Source organism: Grammomys surdaster, unplaced genomic scaffold (genome assembly GCF_004785775.1).
Source record: "Grammomys surdaster isolate TR1022 unplaced genomic scaffold, NIH_TR_1.0 125881, whole genome shotgun sequence".
In the NCBI taxonomy this organism is placed as follows: domain Eukaryota; kingdom Metazoa; phylum Chordata; class Mammalia; order Rodentia; family Muridae; genus Grammomys; species Grammomys surdaster.
In genome coordinates, this window is record NW_021620706.1 from 3,268,054 (window position 1) to 3,290,956 (window position 22,903).

The following is a 22,903-nucleotide window of genomic DNA, read 5'->3' on the forward strand; positions in this document are numbered from 1 at the left end:
CTCTCTCTCTCTCTCTCTCTCTCTCTCTCTCTCTCTCTCTCTCTCTCTCTCTCTTCTTTTCTCTTGGTCCTTTCTCTCCCGTGGATTCCTTTGCCCACTTCCTCTCTAGCTTGTTTCTCTCCTCCTTCCTGCTCTGGTTCAGTCTACCAGCCTTGTTTTATCTACTACATTCTTTTCCTGCTCTGATCTTTTCCAGACGCCTCTGGCTGTACTCCCCTTCATACTTACAGGAAAACCTTCCCCTCAACCACACCTTGGAGCTGTCATGGCCTTAGTTCACACATCTGGTGCCAAAACCCTAGGTTTATACTTATATTTGAGGAACTGCTACTCAATTTTTAAAAGCATGATGACATGTGATTTTCTAGTACAGGCATTTGCTGTGCTAAATTTGGAAGTAAATATGGCTTAGAATTTCTGTTAGCTTTTTAAAAGATTTTCTTTCAAAAGATTTATTCGTTTTACGTGTATGAATATTTTGTCTGCATGTATGTCCTCTAATGTGTGTGCCTAGTGCCCACGGAAGTCAAAAGGGGGCATCAGTTCACCTAGAACTAAAATGACAGTTGGTTATGAGCCACTATGTCACCGTGGGAACTGAACCTGGGTCCCCTGCAAAAGCAACAGAGCTCCTAACCACGGAGTCAGCTCTCCAGCCTGAACCAGGACTCAACAGCCTTGTACTGTGCCCTAACTTACTGATACAAGAAATTATTCAGGGGGCATGATTTTCCTTGTGACTTTATTAATTTGGGCAACACTTTAATGAAAGGAAAGCAAGAAAAGGGGAGGGGGATGTATCTGCATGCTAACTGCACCTACCTGTAATATTCCTATTGGCAGGTGGGCATGCACAGAACCAATGTGAATCTAGGAGGGTCACCTGTTTGTGGTTCAGTTCCCATGGCGACATAGTGGCTCATAACCAACTGTCATTTTAGTTCTAGGTGATCTGATGCCCCCTTCTGACTTCCATGAGCACTAGGCACACACATTAGAGGACATATGTTTGTATACTCTGAACTGTCCAACACTCCTTATGGACTCAAGAGGTATCCAGGACATCTCTTACAAAAGGAAACATTGTCCTTCCAAGTCCATCAAAGGAGATCTCTAGCTCATACCCACAGACATAGGGGCATCTCAGTCATGCTTCAGAAGTGAGGGACAGACACCCTGCTCCTTCCAACTGAACTTAATTGGCTGGGAGAGCAAGAAGGAAACTCACTCTATGACTCACCAGTAGCTAGTACTGATATTAAAATATTCACCTGCTGATGGAGTGTGGGCCCTGACCAGCTTAAAAAGCACCCGCCTGACCAGTCCTCTAGTCTGGCTGCAGCATGGCTCTCTGAATCAGTAGCTAAGCACAACTAGTGCAACCAGACTTTGCAAGTGCATTTAAAAGTTTGTTGTCCCAGTCTTCAAATTGTTATATACACATTAACATTTCTCAGTTCATGGGTCAGAAAACAGATGTCTACAGACGTTAAAACAATAGGAAGCTAGGAATATGTCTCCCTCACACAACCAGCCTTTCTTACTCTTTCTCAGTCAGTCCCCCAACACTAATTATAAAGATAAGAAGTTGTCTAACTCTTGACACTGTGCTACCTAAGCAGACAACAGAAAAGGAAAAGCAGCAAATGGAAATGTTGAGCCAGGATTTGAGCCTGTACCATTAGAACCACTCCCCCCAGCAGTCTCCTCAGGAGTGGCTTACTTGGCCTATTGAAATGTTAGCGTCTAGAGGAGAGAAATATATGCACACTACACTTTCAACACTATCTTTAAGAACCTCTCCTCAATTGCTCCCAGCTTCTGCAACCGTCAGCAAGTAATATGAACTGAGAAGTATGAACTAAATTACCGACTTCCCGGATGAAATTTATCTGAGATTAGTCTTAGTAAGCAAAGCAGGAAGTTATAAAGTCTTTTTTTTTAAGTATTAAAAATTCACTACCTTAAACTCAGAAAGGCACATATCATGCTTTTTCTTGTTTATGGCTCCTAGAAAAAAAATATATAATCATGCAGGTACAGGAATGTAGAAGTAAAATAATCTAGGGGAAACTAATGGGTGTGGGCAGGGAGAAACAGTAGGGAGGGCATAGACTCAGAGCACATTACATATTTATGAAAATATCCTTATGGCTGGAGATACAACTTAGTGATAGAGCATTTGTCCAGCATAGAGGGAGAGGAGAGAAAGAAAGAGGGGGGAGGAGGAAGAAAGGAAGAAAGAAAAAGAAAGTTAACACACAAACTTCTGATATCAACTCCCAGGGTACAATGTAAACAATGTGAAAATCCAAAACAACATGTCTCCTTCACAATTCACCATCCCATGATAATGCCATCTAATTAAAATGCCCTAAAAGAACTTAGGACTTAAAGGGACAATTATAAGTATGCTCAAACAACTCAAAGAAGACATGAGTACATGCAAACAAAAACAGTTAGGAACAAAATGAGAGTCGATCCAAAATACGAAAACAGAATTCAATAAAGAGGGCCACTAAAAATGCCTGAACTGAAATGGATGATGGAGATGAAAAACTCAAGAAGCCAAGTAAAAGTCTCACTGGAAAACCTTTCCAGAAGAACAGACCACAAAGAAAACAAACCTGGAAGACAAAGTAAAGGAATCAGGTCACTCAGTAAAGGTCAGTGGTGTGTGTGTGTGTGTGTGTGTGTGTGTGTGTGTGTGTGCATGTATGCAGGGCATAGAAGAACTCTGGACACTATGAAAAGACCTCATCTTTGGATTATGGGATAGAAGACATAGAAGCAAAAGCATAGAAAAATATTTCTCAAACCAAACAAAAAGAGATGATTATGTTACAGGGAGCCCACTAGTGGTAACCATTCGGGCACTGTTTATAGCCTGAGTTTATATATTTCAATTCTGGTTTTCAGGTGTTTTTGTTGTTGTTGTTTTTGTTTTTTGTTTTTTTTTTTACAACTGTTAAGATTACAGTTTAATGGTTTGGATTTTTTTTCCTACAGTTTAGCAGGATAGCAGATGAGTTTTAGACTCAGACCACATAGGGAATGTTTCCTGGGCAATCCCAATCACACCACAAGCCAAGTGTCTTCCAGCATTTCCAATCTTTGTACTTTTTTCATTTCAACATTTGCCCAAATCGTCTTGTTTCTCATGGACCACCATTGTACGGCCAATGATGGAATACTCTCTTGAGAGTTTGATCACACAATCTTCAGTGGATACACTGGCCACACCATCCTTTCCAGTAGTCACATTGCTCAGGTCTCCAACATGCCTCTCTTCATCCACTGGACTGCCATGTTTCTTAGAGTGGGGATTAATATGAGGTCCTGTACTGGTACAGCCTTGTGTATTATCCCCATACTGATGGACGTGGAACCCATGCTCACCTTCAGTTGATTCTGTAATTTGTCCTGACACAACAACAGGTTCATTGCTTGCCTTCTGCTTGAAGTGGATAGTGTCCTGGACCAGACAGTTGAACTTCAGCGTGCACACGGCCTTCATCGACATGCTTCCCCGGGAGACTCAAGGAGGCCTCAGGACCTGGGAGAGTAAGAAAAGAAGGCTACAGAAGCTGCTTCAGGAAACAACGGTGCAACTATATATTGCAATTCTTTATTCCAGCCACTTAGGACTAAATTCAGGTATTTAGAATCTAAGCATAGACCCAAGTGTCCAAAACATGGGTTTTTAAAGGCATAAACTACACTGTGGCATCTCACTCCATAGCTGCAATGAGGTTTTGCAGAAGCAAGCAGTTTAACAGAAGCGAAGATAAGCAGTTAGCTGGAGGGCACTCCACACAAGCAGTCAGTTACCAGAAGCTAAGATAAGCTAGCTGGTGGATCTTGATCTCAGGTTCCTAGAATGGAGTTTGGTAAGTTTCCATGGGATTCTCCATGAAGGAGATCAAATTCTAGTTAAACCTGAAAGCCCTCAGCAAGAATATTAGTTATCCAAGAACAAAAGATATACCAATAGAGAGGACCAGAAATGAAACTCCCAACAACATAATATATTAAAATATTAAAAGTATAGGGAAATAACAGGTATTAAAAGCTGCAGAAGAGGGGCTGGAGAGATGGCTCAGTGGTTAAGAGCACTGACTGCACTTCCAGAGGTCCTGAGTTCAAATCCCAGCAACCACATGGTGGCTCACAACCATCTGTCATGAGATCTGATGCCCTCTTCTGGTGTGTCTGAAGACAGCTACAGTGTATTCATATATAATAAATAAATAAATCTTAAAAAAAAAAAAGAAAATATAAAAAAAAAAGAAAAAGAAAAAGAAAAACCTAAAGAAAAAAAAAAAAAAAAAGCTGCAGAAGAGAAAGGCAGGCCCATCAGGATAATACCTGATTATTTGACAGAAACTTTTACCAGCAGAAAGACCTGGAAAGATGTATTCTGCAATTGTGGAAAATCACAATTGTGAACCCAGACTATTATACACAACAAAACTATTAAAATCAAAGGCAAGGTTGAAGAGATAGCTCTGCTGTTAACATGCACTAGCTGTAGAGGACCTAGGTCTGATTCCCAGCACTCACATGTAAGCTCACAACTGTCTGTAATTCTACTCTCAGGGGATTTGATGTCCTTTCCTGTCCCCTTTGAGAACTAGACATGTGCATAGTTCATAGACATACATGCAGGCAATATATCCACATACATAAAATAACATTTCTTTTAGAAAAATTTAAGGAAAACTAAAAACTTTTTATGACTAGAAAAGATTAAGTGATTATCAGAGGGAAGGAACACATGGGTTTGAATAGAAATACAAATACACCTGGGCTAAATAAACAATTCCAGAACCATATCAAAAGTTCTAAAGAAATGGCATAAAGACAATGAAACAACAGGCATTAATGTTCCCTGCTTGTGGTGACCACATCAGCCCCATAAGTTCTTCTGACCTTATCTCATGTTGTTATATTTGAAGATTCTGTTCTCCCTTAGATGACTCCCTCCAAACTGTGGCTTTATAATCTATAATTCACTGTCTCCCATACAACTGCCCCAAATTCTGAACTCCTTTCCATTGTCTCTACTTGCTTTCTTAACTTCAGTAGGCTTTTCCAGATAACCTCATCCTTGGCCTCTCTGAAAATGGTTGTACTTTCCCCAAAATATACTACATATCCAAAGAAAATTAATTTCCCCTAATCTTAATAGTGGAATTAATCCAGGCAGAACTTTGGGGCTCCCCAGGTTTGCCAAATTCCACAAACTAACACATCAAATCTATTCTCAATGGTGACTGTCTTTCATGATTCAGATTCTTGGCAGTTCTAGTTGAGACTTAGCAAATTGCCTTCTAATACCTTATGGTATTCCATCATTATATTTCCTCTGGTTGAAAATGCTCTCAGTTTCCCCATCTGGCATCCTTTGCACCTGAAATCTGCCTTAGACATCATTTCTCCAGTGGCTAGTCACCATGCCTGGATGTGATGTCATATGCTCTGTGAGGGAACACTGCTTCATTCCCCATGTGACTCTGCAGTCTAGTCCCATGGATAACACACAGTGTGTATTCAGTAACAATCACTGATTCCTTCTGTCAGTTTCTCTTCCTCTAGCCTGTCCATCATGCTTCATTCTCCTTAAGTGACCTGAAGACAAACCTCAACATTTGTCTTCCTATTTGTTACAGGTTCATTTCTCAAATACATTTTCATTTTATACAACTCTGAAAAGGAAAAGAAAGTTAGGCTAGAGGCAGCAAGATGTCTCTGTGAGTTAAAGCATTTGTCTCCAGGTTGGACTACCTGAGTTCATTCCCTGAGGAGTCCAATGTGGTTGCAGAAAATAACAGATTCCTACATGTTGTCCTTTGACCTTTAACCATGCACCTTGGCAGGTATATACCCATGCTCACACATACACACTAAATAGATTAGAGATAGATAGATAGATAGATAGATAGATAGATAGATAGATAGATGAGAGAGAGCAATGAAAAATGTTAAATTAGGTTGATGATCATTTTCTTCTGAAATATATTGAGAAGTAACAAAGCTACATCTGATGCTGTCAGGTTGGTCTTGAAGTTCACCTATCAAACATAATTTTATTACCTTCAAATGAGGTTGACCCATGACAGAAATGGGTTGAGAAAGAAACAAGACAATTCCATAATCATGTCTGGACACATACCAGATATCCTTTCTATTCTGGATGCCGTGAGTAACTGCTGTTCCTTTGTTGTAGACTCTGTCTCTTCTAGAGCAGGTTTACTGAGATCTTCTTTCATAAGACTAATCTCAATTTTTGACAACAGCCAATCCTACACAAAATATCCTCCCCCAAAGCACTTCACAGAAGCCAGAATCTTACAATAGACCTTTGTGTAAAGCTGTCTTACTGAACTGTCCTCACTGCTGCCCACAGGCTGCATTAATCCTTGCTGCCAGAGTGATAGACTAGGATGCTCAATCCAAGTGTCTTTCTGTTGGCAACAAAGACTGCACATTTTACTACAGAGCTATATAATAATACAAACAACACAGTATCTGAACAAAAGCAGACATGCTGATCAATGGAATTGAGTTGAAGACACAGACATAATTCCAGACAACTATAGGCACCTAATTTTTTATGAAGAAGCCAGAGTATACACTGGAGGAAAAGGTAGTATCTTCAACAAATGGTGCTGGTCAACTGGATGGCTGCATGTAGAAGAATGCACATAGATCCATACCTAACATCCTGCACAAAACTCAATTCCAAATGGATGAAAGACTTCAACATAAAAACAGATACACTGGACCTGACAGAAGAGAGAGTGGGGGATAGCTAAGAAGTAACTGGCACAGGAAAAGACTTTATGAACAAAACATCATTGGCATTAAGATCAACAATTAATAAATAGAACCTCAAAAAATCTGATAATCTTCTGTACTGCAAAGGGCATCATCATTTGAACAAAGTAGCACTCTATGAAATGGAAAAGGCTTTTACCATCTACACATCTGATAGAGGGCTAATATGTAAAGAACTTTAAAACTAGATCTCAAGAAAAAAAATAACTGAACTAAAAAATGGGGTACAGTTCTAAATAGAGAATTCTCAAAAGAGGAAACTCTAACTGCTGAGAAACACTAAGAAATTGTTCAACATCCTTAGTCAACAGGGAAATGCAATCCAAACCACTTTGAGATTCATCTTACACCAATCAGAATAGCTAAGATCAGAAAAAAAAAATGGCAGCTCATGCTGGTGAAGACGTGGAATAAGGAAAACACTCACCCATTGCTTATACACCCAGTTTGGAATTCAGTGTGGAGTTTCCTCAGGAAGGTAGGAATGGATCTACCTCACTTGGGTATACACCTTAAGGATGCTTGATACTATTCAGAGACATTTGCTCAGCCATGTTCATTGCTGTGTTTATGATAGCCAGAAACACAGATGTCCCACAACAGATGAATGGATAAAGGAAACATGGTGCATTTACACAATATAATTTACACAGCTGTTTAAAAAAACGAAGTCATGAAACCAGAAGGTAAGTGAATGGAACCAGAAAAACTCATCTTGTGTGAGGTAACCTAGACTCACACAAAAAGACAAATAAGGTATATATTCACTTACAGGTAAATATTGACTGTTAAGTAAATGATAACTAAGCTACAATCCATAGACCCACAGTGGTTAGGTATAGAGTAGAGGACTGGGGTGGGGGCCAACAGCTCTCTCTAGGAAAGGGATGTAGGATAGTTCTAGATGGATAGAGAAGAAACTAGAACAGGAGGATCAAATGAGTATGGCGATGGAAGAGGTGGATGAGGAAGGGCGTATAGGGAGAGACAGCTAAAATTAAGGGCTGCTGAGGGATAGTATAAAAACCTAATAAATGAAAACTTCCTAAAGATAAATAATATATAAAAAAATGTTCTAAAAGAAATCATCAAATGATGGGAGAAACAGAGTCCCAACTAGGCATCTCAGAAAAGGAAGCTTCCAGTACTGGGATTGGGTAACATCTAATTGAGTTGTTAGCCAAAGGGGTCCTATGGGGACCCAGAATGTTCCCAAGACTATAGCTTTGTCTCCAAAGACTGATTGGCAAGACCCTATGGTTGAAGACAACATCTACACAACCCATTGTACATGAAGAAGTCCAGCTGGTACCTACACAGAACCTGCACCACTATATGCTGCATCTGTGATACAGGAAGCTACTCTGGATGGTACCAAAGGAGAAATGTCAACACCAAATCAACTACAAACCCTTTGATCTACTTGGTGACCTGCCAGACATGTTAGTACAATGGTGACACAAGTTTGTGGGAGTAACCAACCAATATCTGGTTTGACACAAGGTCCACTCTGGAAGATAGAACCCATACCCAACACTGCTTGAGTGGCTAAGAACTTGAGACTTGATAGCCTAGGGTCCTGGGGTAAAACCAAATACTACTGTTCTAAAAAGAAAAAGCAATAAAGTAACTCCTAATGACATTCTACTACACTCATAGCTCAGCCATCATCAAGAAAAACTTCCTCCTGAAGCAGATGGCAACAAATACAGAGACCCACAGCCAGATATTATGTAGAGGATAAGAGACCTTGGGACACTCAGCCCTGAATGGAGTGTCTCCATCAAATCCCTCCCCTTGGGTCTCAGGGAACCTTTGAAAGAGGAGGTTGAAAGAGTTGTAAAAGTCAGAGAGAATGGAGGACACCAAGAAAACAAGGACTTCCAAATCAACAGGACTGATGCACAGATGAACTCACAGAAACAGAGGCAGCACGCACAGGGCCTGCATGGGTCTGCACCAGATGGGGTCCTAGAGCTGAAAGGAGAAGCAGACACATGGCCACATCTCTAACCCAGAAGCCATCTCCAACTGATAACCACTTTCAAATGAAAATTTAGTTTTCTCCAAGGGAGTCTCACTGGAGAACCAATGAGACTGTGTGCTCAGCAGTAGATGGTCAACAGAAAACAAACTCAGTGCACTGTTCCCATTTCCTTGTCTCATAATATTGTGGCAGGACCTTTTTAATTTTTTATCTTACTTTTATTTTTGTTTTATTTTACATATACTTACATATATTTTTTCCTTCCTCTTTTATCCTTTATCCTCTCTCTCTCTCTCTCTCTCTCTCTCTCTCTCTCTCTCTCTCCTCTCTCTGTGTGCGTATTATGGCTTCCAGTTTAATGTTTTTACAGGATTCCTAAGTATTCGAACACATGGGTTTCTGTGTCTATGGTCTATGTCTGTTTATTGTGTCTTCTCTTGGATTCTTTTATTTCTGATTGTTTTGTCCCATACTGATGTGTTTGTCTTTGTTTTATCTTATACTATTTGTGACGGTTTGTATATGCTCAGCCCAAAGAGTAGCACAATTAAAAGGTGTGGTCCTGTTGGAGTAGGTGTGTCACTGTGGGTGTGAACTTTAAGACCCTCATCCTAGCTGCCTAGAAGCCAGTACTCTCCTAGCAGCCTTCAGATGAAGATGTAGAACTCTCAGCTCCTCCTGCACCATGCCTGCCTGAGTGCTGCCATACTCCTGACTTGATAATAATGGACTGAACCTCTGAACCTGTAAGTCAGCCCCAATTAAATGTTGTCCTTATAAGAGTTGTCTTGGTTGGCTGGGTGGTGGTGGCGCATGCCTTTAATCCCAGCACTTGGGAGGCAGAAGCAGGCGGATTTCTGAGTTCGAGGCCAGCCTGGTCTACCGAGTGAGTTCCAGGACAGCCAGGGCTACACAGAGAAACCCTGTCTCAAAAAAAAAAAAAAAAGAGTTGCCTTGGTTAAGGTGTCTGTTCACAGCAGTAAAACCCTAACTACAACACTTTTATTTTATTATTTTATTTTATTTTATTTTATTTTATTTTATTTTATTTTATTTTATTATTATCCTTTAGAAGCCTGCTTGTTTTCTAATGACAGACAGAAAGGAGATGGACCTGGAAGGGGAGGTAGGGAGGAACTGGGAGGAAAGGTAGGAGAAACTGTAATCAGTATATATTAGAGGACAGAAAAAAACTATCTTCAATAAAAGAAGAAAATCAAACTGTACTGGCAATAATTAATTTTGTAACTTGGGCCTCCTTAAAATTGTGAAATAAACTTACATTCACCCTTTTGAGTGTTTTCAGCCTCAGGTAAACTGGAAAATAGAAAAGAAAGGGAAACTAGAGGTCACAATGCTACTTGTCAAGAACCTCGTGCGGAAGGAGTCTTGTTGCTCTAAGTACCTTGAGAATTCTAAGTACTGAATTGGCTCTTAGCCCTCTTTCTGGAGATAAGCAAATACTGGAAGCACACTCCAATGACCTCAAAAATACAATAAACAAAGAACTAGCACTTCTGTGGGTAGAGAGAGAGCAAGAGCAGATTTCAATTTTAATTGAGGAGTTAACATTTGCCGAAGCACAAGAAGTTCCATCAGGAAATCTAACTACAAATAAATATTTATTTATTAAAGATGTTTGTTGTTTAGATGCTTATTTAAACCAGAGGCTGTTTTAACACAAAAATTATTCAGCATTCTTTAAATACATTCATCAGCAAACTATCTGGTCACAACATCTAGTGTAAAAGATTTCATCAGTCAGATATTGGCGTTGGCTTTGAATCTGAGGCTTGCACAAGGAGAAGAGAGCATACAGACAGGATTGCAAACATAGCTGGCTTCTCTTCCGAGAACCATGATTAAGTAATGGTTATTTACCTTAAATTTACTTAAGACTCTCTTTCTGGCCAAGATTACTTATCCATAATTAAATATTATTTTTAAAACACCCACTTCAAAAGTACCTGTCCCGGGAGAAAAGAGAATATGGGGTAGAATATACATAAGTGGTTCAAATGTCTTTCAAAATTATCTAGCTAGTTTCAAAAGTCAGAAAGTGGTGTGCTTGGTCCCTCTTGGGTTATAGACCAGGGAAGAGCCCAAGGGAATTTTGTGTTTATTGTTTTAAGCTTATGTTCTTTCAGGTGAAGTACTATGAGAATAACCACCAAGTCTACACACTCCTATAGTAGCAAGCAAACTCTTTTTTAATGTTTAAATTGTAGACGTTAATACAAACCAGTTAGATTTTGATAAAGTGACTTCATCCATATAACCAGCAGAGAAATGAAAGGGTCAGACACTGCCAGAACCCCACTCCATCCTCCCACACGTCCTTCTCCTAGGCAACCTATAGCATCATAGATGACTTGTACCCAGGATGTAGCTTTATGCAAATAGGTCACATAGTAATAATGCTTTTGCATCTGGCTTTTCAATAGTAGGGTGAGTTTAGCTGTGCAGTGGTGGCACATGCCTTTTAAGCCCAGCACTCAGGAGACTTAGGCACTGAGATCTCTGATTCCCAGGCCAGTCTGGTTTATAGAACAAGTTCTAGGGCAGACAGAGCTATACAGAGAAACCTTATCTCAAAAAAAAAAAACAAACAAACACTAACAAAAAGAAAACAGAATGACTTCAAGTTGTGCTCGTTCATAGGAACATTCAACACTTTGCTTTTCTGCTCTACTGCTGATAACCCCTGAGTTTTTCCCAGCGACTACAATGAATCACGCCTATATGTACATACGACTTAAAGGGGGAAAATGACTTAATAAGAAAATGGTTGGCAGATAAGTTTTTCCTATTAAAAACATGAAGCTATTGCAGAGAGACTTGTATAATCTTGTGCCTGAGCCTAGTATGTGGTACACATCATTAATCCATGCATTTGAGAGGCGGGAAGATCTCTGTGACTTTGAGGCTAGCCTGGTCTACCTAATGAGTTCCAGGCAAGCCAGGGTTACAGAGAAAGATCCTGTCTCAAACAAAGAAAGAAGTCTGCACAGACAACTTCCCTGTGTCTAACCACTACTAAACCAAATCACCACACAAGACAAATTTGTTCTCAGAGGGTTCTAGAAATCAAAGACCCAAAATAGGTATAAATTCAGTGTCAGCAGGGCTTCTGGAATCTTCAGCATAAACTCCTTATCTCACTCATCTCCTCCAGATTTTATTCCCTCTGTGTGTGTGTGTGTGTGTGTGTGTGTGTGTGTGTGTGGTCAGTCCCTTCAGAAGCCAAAAAGGGGAGCTGGATTCCATGGATCTGGAGTTACAGCCTGTTATGAAGCACTAGACATGGATTCTTGGAACTAACCTCTCTTAGGACCATTTACACTGTTAATCATTGAGCCACCTCTCCAGCACCCCACCCCCAATATATTTTGTAATTGGTCTGTAATTTAATAATGAGCATCACAAATCTAAGCACACTGACATATTTTAATCAGAACCTCTAAAAATTTAGAGAGTTAAAATCTCAAGTCCTCTGCTCCCTCCCTTCCTGCCTTCCTCTTCCCATTTGTTCAAGCCGAATCTTAGAAACCATCATTTATCTGGCTTTCCCCTCACCCAGCCCCCACAAGCAGTCTGCCAAGAGCCCCTGTCAGCTCTCCCTCCACAATCTATTCCAAGCACCTCCATTTCTCTTCATCTCTATTGCCAGCACTTTTGTCTGAACCAACATATTACAGAGTTGCAACTGCAACCCAGTGGTGAATTATGAAATCAGTCTAGTGGGTGACAACCAGCATTTCTTCTTCTACAGCGAAAGAGAGTACAAAACCTCAGGGTGCATCCCTCATGGTCAGGATACCATGTCATGGAACTTTTCTTTATGTGCATGTATTGGGTTACTCATGAAATATAACAGTTGTAGCAAATAATAATAACAATAATAATGATGATAATAATAAAATTCAGAGAGCCTAGATTTCAGGTCACATAGTTCTCACTTGAACTGCCTTATCCTAAGCATGTTGCTAAGCCAAACATCAGTCAGTGGTATTACAGCCAAACACGAGCCAGTAGCTGTCCGATCACATCTGTATCCCTCATGCTTCTTACAGACCATGCTCCAGCCTCCCTGCCAAGTATCCCCACCTCAGGGGCTCTGGACTTGCTTCCCCTTATACCAGCTTCCTCCCAAGGCCTAATGTCCCCCTCATCTCTCTGTTCTTGTTTATCCCATGACACATACACCTCTCTGAAACTACCTGATTTATTTCTGGTTTTCAAACTTGTTTGCCGTCTCTTTGTTTGCTGCTAGAATGGAGTCCCAAGAGAACAGAGCCTTGTCTGTCTCCTGTGCTGACTCCTCTCTGAAACTACTCAGTTCATTTCCGTTTTTCAAACTTGTTTATCATCTCTGTGTTTGTGCTAGAATGGAGTCCCAAGAGAACAGAGCCTTGTCTGTCTCCTTTGCTGATATGTCGCCAGAACCTAAAATACATACATACACTATATAACATATACAGTGGATAAATATTTTTGATTTACTGGTTTACTCAAATGCAAATACCATGCTAGGATTGCAGAGATAACTCAGTCATTAAAGTTCTTGATGCACAAGTACAGGACCTGAGTTCAATCCCCAGCACCAATGTAAAAGACTGGGCTTGGTGGCACATTCTTGTAATTTCAGTGCCAGGGGTAAAGAGATCTGCGGTGAATTTCTAGGGCTAGCCAGTCATCCAGCCTAGCCCGTTTTTACTCAGTACAATATTATTCTTATTTTCCTAAACAATACCAATGTCTTCCCTTTGTTACTTTCCCTCTTGTTAAAAGGTCTCCGTTAGACAGTCATTCCACTGACTGTAGGTCAGAATGAGGAGTGTGCTACAGAGGAAACCATCACCAAGCAGACGAAGAACAACAATATTGCAAGAAGCAACGGTACCAATCCACTGTAAGCAGTGCCAAACACTGATCAAATTACTTCCCCAACCAATTCATCCTGGCTTTGACTCTACAAAGGCCACCAAGCAGTTCCAGCATCCTACAGATGGAGTCTGTCTCTGTCTGTCTGTCTGTCTGTCTGTCTGTCTGTCTCTCTCTCTCTCTCTCTCTCTCTCTCTCTCTGTCTCTGTCTCTTTCTGTCTCTCTGTATCTGTCTCTCTGTGTCTGTCTGTCTGTCTGTCTCTGTCTCTCTGTCTTTGCCTCCCTCTCCCTACCCCCACCTCTCTCACAAACAGACAACAAAAGAACAAGGAAGTCTTATCAACAGTTGTGATTACCCCAAAGTGGGTCAGCCAAGGTAACTAACCCATTAATGATGGCTTGGCCTTTCATAATAACAGTAGCTCCAGATTGTTTTAATGAGAGAAGAATAAATAACATAGTATTTACATTTCTATTAGTTATCTGTTTTTCATCTTGATGACATTTTACTACCGTAAACAAAGAAAAGGGCTCTGTATTTGGATAATATGGAAAAGATGTTTATATTTTCCAAAGGTTAATGCTAAGATTAATATATATTTTTAAAATCAACTGGGTTTCAAGCATACTGGGAACGCACACCATTAAAACTGTGTCTGCTTCTCCCAAGAATGTTGAGGCGTTTAGACTTTTTGGCTGCATTCATCAATTACAAGTCACGCCAACCCTTCCTGCTAGAGCAGGACAGAGAATCATAACAAGTAGCTTCACTCAAGAACATAGAGTCACAACCAAAATTAGAATGTAGGGCTGGGAGATTAGGACTCAGTGAGTAAACTGCTTGCCAAGCAAGCATGAGGACAGAAGTTCAAATCCTGAGAGCCCTTTCGAAGGCAACTATAGTAGCACATGTCTATAATTCCAGTGTTCCTACAGCAAGACTAAAGGCACAGACAGGAGAATCCCTGAAAGCTAAAGGGTCGGCTAATCTTCTGCCTACAGCAGCAGCAACTGAGAGACTTCATCACAGACAAGCAGAAGACAATGACCAAGACATAAGGTTGTCTTCTGAGCTCCACATATGCACACCCTCATCCACATACACAAAATGTATGTGCACACACACACACACACACACTCACACACACATACACAGGTTTTTTTTTTAAATAAATAGAAATTAGGTTAACTTCAAAAACTTACACGAGTAAAAATAGTATTGTGAAATCTCTGCCAGGATTCATACTCATAGCCTGCCGTGCCTAGAGTAACACTTCACCTCGATTCTAACTACTGTAGCGTGTGAATAACGGACTTTGAAAGAGAAAGTGGACAGTTCAAACTCCCAGTCTACAGATGAAAAAGCAAACACCAGCAAGATGAAAACACCTGCCTACGGTCACCAGACACCTGTGTGCAGGAGTGGCAGAAACACCTGTCTAAAGCATCAGGTCACCTGTCTAAGGCCATCTGTCATCTGTCTAAGGTCACCCATCACCTGTCTGAGGACACCAGTCAACTGTGTGCTGGCGAGGCAAAAACACCTGTCTAAGGTCACCAGGCCACCTGTCTAAGGTCACCCATCACCTGTCTGAGGACACCAGTCAACTGTGTGCTGGAGAGGCAGAAACACCTGTCTAAGGTCACCAGGCCACCTAAGGTCACCCATCACCTGTCTGAGGACACCGGTCCACTGTGTGCTGGAGAGGCAGAAAGCAATGCCAGTATCTAGACCCCCAGATGAAGCAGCTTCTCACCTGTTCTTCCAAATCTTAGTCTGTACTCCCACTGCTGTCTCTGTTCCATACTGTCCCATACTCCAAGGGGTGATGGATTTCTCTGGTTGCTCTAGTGACTCATTTGATGGCTAGCACGTACTACACAGAAGTTAAACAAATGAGCTATTCCTAACTTTTCCATTTGAACACACACAATTTATTTACTGGGAGAGAGCATGCATACCATGACAAGCACATGGTGGATAGAGGAATGTATAGGAGGATCTGGACCATCTTGCCAGTCTTTATATTTCTGTCTTATTTTTTAGTAGGGGAAAGAGAACTAAATGCCTTCATATCTGGTGTTAAGAAGGACACAGACCAGTAAGGGAGGAAGGGGCTGCAGGCTAGAGAGTCAGAAGCAGGTAGGCAGTGTGTCTCCTCACCCCCGGTAGAATTTACAGGTAGGTAATATGATTAAACAGATGGATTCAGGGAACTCAAGAGAGCAGCAGTGTCCCTCGAGGAAATATGGTAAAAGTCCCTCCTGTCTCACCTTTGATAACTCACAAACTTGAGTGGCAACCTGCCAAGGTCAAAAATGCCTACTCAGGACACCTTGAGACTTAATCACAGCAAGACTAGGGTCCCATCTACAAGACCTTCTGCTTAACCTCCGGGATCTGACCAGACTGCCCAGCCTTTTCTAAAGACCTAAGACTTGATGGGTGGGGCTGTTCCCAGCACAGCAAGGAATTTCAGAGGGCTGTGAGCAAATGGCACGAATGGCTGGCCAAGAACACACTCAAGACACCTGACGACAAGACAGTGGGTCAGAAAGGCAGTCCAAACATCAGGGTTGAACTCGGAGGGCTTGCAGAAGGCACTTCTCCCAAATGTGCTTCTGCCTTGCTGTTCTGTGGATCCGACTCAGCTCCACCAACAGCTTCTCAGTGCTTGAAAACAAAAGACTTGACTCTGACTCTGTCTCTTTCCCTCTGAGGCAGGCAGAGTCTCCTGAAGAGCTGCTGCCAGCCTGCTGAGACCCAACATCCCCCACCCACACCCCGGAGTTTGTGGCTTAGTAGCTCAATGGCTGTCTCAACTCGGTTCCACAGACTTAATCATGAACTTTATGAATTCACTTTTTAAACTCCCTCCTCACCCCCTCTCCCCTTCTCCCTCCTCCCCCTCCCTCTAGTCCTGGCTGTCTAGGAACACACTCAGTAGACTAGGCTAGCCTCTAGCTCAGAGATCTACCTGGCACTGCCTCCAGAGTGCTGGGATCAAAGGCATGTGCCACCTCGGTCCAGCTATTATTTAGCAATTGTTTAGCCATTTTTCTGTCAGTTGAGCTCCCTCTGTTCTTCACTCATCTAATCTGATGCTGAGAACATCCCTCAGATGCCATTTAAGGTTTACTAAAGCTACTCTCAGAGCTATGCGTGCTCCTTCCTGTCATGTTGCAAATTAAAGCTCCTCCTCATAGCTCAGAAGAGCCACAGGGGATGGCAGCCGCAGGGGATGGCAGAGACTCTTCAAACACTATTTTAACGTTGGTAAAACTAAGACTCTATCAGAGTCATGGTATAACTCAGGCTCCTTACGTTTCCCAAATCCCTCATCTCCAATTCTCTCAACTCAGAGTCCTTCCCTAAGGGGCCACACCCATTCATATATCCTTTCTGCCCAAAACACAGCTTTAAAACACTATTCATTTCATCTTCTAAATCCTCTCGTGGAGAGCCCGCCTGGCAGCACAGATCTTTCCAGGAAACTTAATTGTTGAGTATTTTCTTAACTAGGACAGATCTAGACTTAGGCTCTTTGGTAGGGCAATCCACCAGGTCCATGGCTCACTGTGATGACCCCTCTGCTTAGAGACCTTTGCTCACTGGCAGTACATGGGAATATTGGAAACATTTGCTCTTAGAATCAATGATTTTGAAACCTCATGTAAGATCAAGTCCTACATAGAAGTACAGAGCTGTACGTATTGTCTTTTAATACTGAAGCCACAAGATTTCTTCTACTGTAGCAACCACAAGAACTTTATTCCTCTTAATCTCTCAAGCAGGAAATCTAGTAGCATCATTCTCTCTAGGGTAAACATTAGAAGAAAATAGTTGTTTTCTAGATGGACTTTGACCTTGAAGAAATCACTGTAGAAAACAGTGATTGTTTCTTTCGTCTACAGAGTTGTTTTTCTGAAGGAGCCTTACAGTTTTTGTATGACTTTGGTCACAGGACAGTCCTGGCACACTTGGAATGTGTTGCATTATTGAATGCTGGGGACAGTACACGGTAAGGGCTGAAGTTGCTGGGGTGTGGTGTTTTCCTTTGGGAAACACGTAGATCAGATTAGGGCTTTGGTATGAGGAACTTATTTTACCCAAAAACATCATCTGTATAACAATCAATGCATAGGCTTTTGTGCAGCTCTTTGACATTCAGCCCACTGAGGCTGGGTCTCCCTGCTGCCAGCAAGGCCTTAATTCATCCTTGAGTGACCCTCTTTCTTTGATCATTCCATGAGACTCAGGACACTGACAGATTTCCTGTTAATTAAAATTTAATCTCTGTATCACATTCAAGTTGTCCTATTTTTTGAAGTCATTTCCTTTTGGTTTTTCTTCCAAATTCTCATTTAACTTTGACCTTTATCCTTAATAGAAATGCCCACTCTCCATGTTACATTTCACTATTCCTAGGAGCCCAGACAGTTCAGGTAATTTCTGCTGGCATAATCAGAGATGTGATAAAATGACAAGAGATGTGGCCATGGGGGTTAGCTGGAGGTAGGTGACAAGGGGTGGGGCTGCCTTCGATGGGCAAGGAGTTCGGAGCACTCTGGCATAAGACGCCAGCCCCTCACACATGTAGTCCTTCCATGAAGAACCTCGCTGTGCATGGAAGGTCATCAGTCAACTGCGTAAGGAAAATGGCATAGTTGTCACAGCATACTTATGGACATCCTTAGGAACCATCCAGAGGAAGAAGCAGCAATAAATAAACTTTAGTTAAGACTGGCCTTTAGGAAAATTAATGAATTACATCCAATACAGTCCAAGGTGTGGGAAATCTATTTCTGTTGCTCTGAGTGGTTTTGATCCTGTTGGCTCCACCTGTAGCCTCTCACCACCAGCAGCTGGGGTTGCTATTTTCCTTTTGAGACTCAGCTGTGCCTATGACAGTTTTGACTCTGCATTTTAGGCATGTTCAGAAGCATGACTCATGGTACTCACTAAAGGCAAAACCACGTCAGCATTCTATACAATTAGTGCTCGGCTTCCTGATCTACTGATACTCCAGACCCAGCTGCAAGATTTAGACCACTTGCAATTTGAGAAGCTCGAAATTCGGGCAGGGGGTGGAGGGAGAAGGAGATCAAAATCCAACCGCCAAGGTTTCACTTAATCCACAAGAACCTATTGACAGGATAGCTCCAGTCCTATTAATAAGCATAAACTAATTGTGTGCAGCTTCAGGTTTTCTCCGAGGCTGGAATCTCATCTGGGAGAGGGCATTCTGAGGTATAAAAACCCACCTTCAGGATGAAGATCCTAGGATTATGCAATTGGAAGAATTCGGTCTCCCCAGTCAGCTCACTAAATACCATTGAAGCATACACCATACAGACAAACTTTTGCACTAAATAATTGTGGATTTATTTTTTTTTCACAAAATACAAAGTTTTGCACCACATTATAGTAGTGTTTTAACAGAGGAAACTCCCAAGGTATTCACTGGGAGAGGGGAGAGTTATACAAGATTGATCTGTATCGTTCTTAATACTAAAGGAAACTGTCATGACAGAGGATGCTGCCCAGGTAGAACATGCAGGTTATTGCTTAGAACTTGCATAAACGTCAAAATGGCACACATACAAAGTATACAAACATTTCAAAAGTTTAATGAAAGTACTGAAAAGACATTTATCCCTTCAAACAAAGCACAATCAGAAACCAAATCGAAGATCCTAGGTTGTATTTTAATTACTGGTACATCTTAGTAACACTGATTTATAAGTTATCTGGTCTTATGTTTTGTAAATAAAACTCTTCAGTCTTATGGAAATAAATTAATAAGCATATTTTGACAATATTATATATTATAGTATCAGAGAAAAATTGTACATATCACTATAGCTAATGCATGTACTGAAGTTTTAAAGTAGCTTTTGCAAATAAAATCGATGTCGAAATGTTATTACAAATTCAAATAACCCCAAAACTTCATAATTTATCCTACTTTTAAGAATATAATCTACACAAAAATTCCTTAAGTAAAAAGCAGACATAATCCTACAGAAACCAATCAAGCAACAAACAAAAATACAGAGCACACTTTATTTACAGCCATATTATTAGGTTCCATTAACCAAAACAGAGCAAATGGCTATAACACACACCAATTGAAGAATTACATAAAAATACAAAGAAAAAAAATGAGATGGTGACTAACAAATTTCCAGCCAGAGGTATAGAGCTAATAAATCTGAGATTTAGAAACAGTTTTAATTATGTTGGTCTTGTGTGCAGGACCTGATATCAAAACTGCTATTCAGGGTGGTTACATGTGAACATTTTCAATGCAAAGAAACCCATAGAAGCCGCCTACTGCAACAGAAAACAATCAAAGTATGACACACTATCTAGAGGGTGAGAGCTGAAGTCTGAACCACAGAGGTACCAGGGCTCAAGTCCCTGGGCGTTGTACTCCCGAGAAACACTAAATATTTATTTAAGACTTCATATACAAGTCGTTTATGTTGAAGACTCAAACAATTCGCCACAAGCCAGACCCTGCCTTCATCAGAACAGCTCTGTTTTGCACCCTCAATACTGTCATGGGGTCTATAAAGAACATTTATATAATTAACACACCTACAATAAATCCCTAGCTGAAACACTTTATAAAACTCTTATTGCTAAACTAGTTTAAGAAAGAGCTTACAGATGTTTCTTAATAAAACCATAATTACTTTTGTTTCACGTTGTAAACAGGTATTATTATATGCTGACTGGCTTCCTGTAGCCTCTTAATAAATTGTGGTTTGTCAGATCTTTATTTATACTTCCTACAATCCTTGTGTCCATAAGAAAACCTGTTTGTAAACTCTGAAACTTGCCACAAGAGATTGAGAAGCATCCAGATGAGTGGGGGTGTTTCAGAAAGAGACACAGAAAGGTCCTGTCATATGGAGAGGGGATACTGAAGCCTGTGGGGCATTAGAGACGAGCAGGCTAGGTGAGCTCAGCAGAAAAAACGACCAATTAAGGAAGAAATAACATCTCTGAAAGGAAAAGCAGTCTTGCTGTCTCCTCCCACTCCGGGTCCTGGAGGATTTTCCCATTTCTGCACATATCATCAGAGTTTTGCATCAGGCTTAGCTTTAACATGAGTGAGTTGTGGTTAAGGCTGGGAGCTGTGTGTGCACATTCAGAGATTCTTCACACAGGAAGATTCTCACTGGTGGCTCACACCTGCCGAGAAACACTCTGCCATATAACAGAATAAAATGTTTCCTTTTGATGAAATCCAAAACACAAGATGCATAATCTTCTATGGAACACTACTGATGCCCATAACTAGGTGGGCTTTTCACCTGCACAGACTGCTAAAGTAATTCAAGCAAGGGAATACATACAAACCAATCATTAGGGTGCTTATTTACATATCTGAAGCTAACAGCAATGCATATCTGCATTGCTGCTAATGGGGTCTTATGGGACAAGTTGATTTTTCTTAAAAATAAAAGGAAAGAAACATGTGTTCGGACGGGACTTTCCCTTTCTGCATTCATGACAAACGATGTTTCCGAATATCTAAGAAATGCCTCTAGGAGTTACGCTGAAACCTCACAAAGAACTTGTCTCCAAATGCCCAAGGCCTCAGAGGAAACAATTAAAAAATCTGACACTTGAACAAAAACTTAGTTAGGCAAATTATTAAAATTCACCCAAGTACCTATAAATTAGGCAATTTTCCAAATCTTATGGACCCAGTTTATCCAAAATACAGCAGGGTATAGTAAAACTTGCCATTATTACTCTTAACACATAACTGGTCCATGAAATAACAAAACAAAACAAAACAAACCTACTTCAAGTTTAAAAAGCCAACATACCAGAGTACTTTGAGTTAATTTCTCTGCTTGCATATGTAACTCTATTTTGAATTTCAAATAGATGCAAACAATCCTCCAAATGATTTTAGACACAACAATGCAAACTCTATGAACCCAAGCTCAAAAAATTTTAAGTCTCACACATAAAATATCGAATGCAGGATCCATGTTCTTGCATGCTATTAGTTGATTTTTGCTCTTTTTTTAAAGTTTATTTTCTAGAATGCTACATATTCAGATTGTCACTAATCTTCTCTAGAAAAATAGAATTGCTTAAAAATTTATACCAATTTGCTTTTATTTTCTATAAATATTTTAAGACTTGTTAAATATCAGAATGCCTAATAGACTCATTGAAATTAATCCATGTAGCCAAAATACTTTTATCTAAAATATCTAGCAAAAATTTGTCATTCAATAAATGAAAATTTCATTGTTTTATTAAATACTATGTTCTGTCTTTATTTGTAATTTAGGTTAATAAATATGATTACAGAACAGCAAAACACAGCCCCAGGGGACGGCTGACTTGTGGCAGTTTGCAGGGCATTTCCGATGCATTTCCTTTCTAGAAAGGACATGGAGAGCTGAATTTCAGATGCTGCAGCTAATAAGGATTACAATGGCAAATCTGGGTTTAATGTTTGATATTCTGAATATACTTATTGGTTCTATCGAGCAATGACAACAGCAACAAAATACAAACGACCCTTTAAACAAGATATAATTATCGCTTCCATGGAGAATTATAACTGTACACTGCCATCACTTTGATGGCGAGTTTAAAATCTGTGTTCAGAACTGTAGCACTATCCAAAGGGCCAAAAATATTTACCTCAAGATTTATTCCTTTCTTAGTGAATTCCCAAAATAGTTTTATAATATAAATGTCTTCTCTCCTTTTTTTTTAAAAAAAGCTCATTTCCTTGTAAAAGAGCCATGAACAATATAAAATCATTTGCATTCCTCTACCTTCACTTTTATACATCAATGCACACTTAAGTGCCTATGATGGAGACAGCACTAAACTTAGCCAGCCATTACCAATGTGGCATCAGCTGCTTTAAAGACAAAGCCCTATCTTTTACCTGACTTTATCTTTCAAAAGTAAATACACCAAGTACAAAACTGACTGATTTTTATCATTTGACTAACTGGAATTTCAATTCCCATCTTTAAACATACTAGAACTTGCCAGACTTTATCTGTATTGGACAATTAAATTAAACTACATTACATTAAATGTTTTGATTACATCCCACTAGTCTCCTAGATGAATAATGAAAGAGTCAAATGTCCTCCTTCAGTCTGAGACGCTAATGGATTAGGTCTTTTGGTTTAGGT

General features: G+C 40.4%; 1 pseudogene; it reads right to left on the reverse strand.

The window, feature by feature from the left end:
• Nucleotides 1–3,130: 3,130 nt before the first annotated feature.
• On the reverse strand, nucleotides 3,131–13,081 carry LOC114608224 (annotated as a pseudogene).
• Between the last annotated feature and the right edge of the window lie 9,822 nt (nucleotides 13,082–22,903).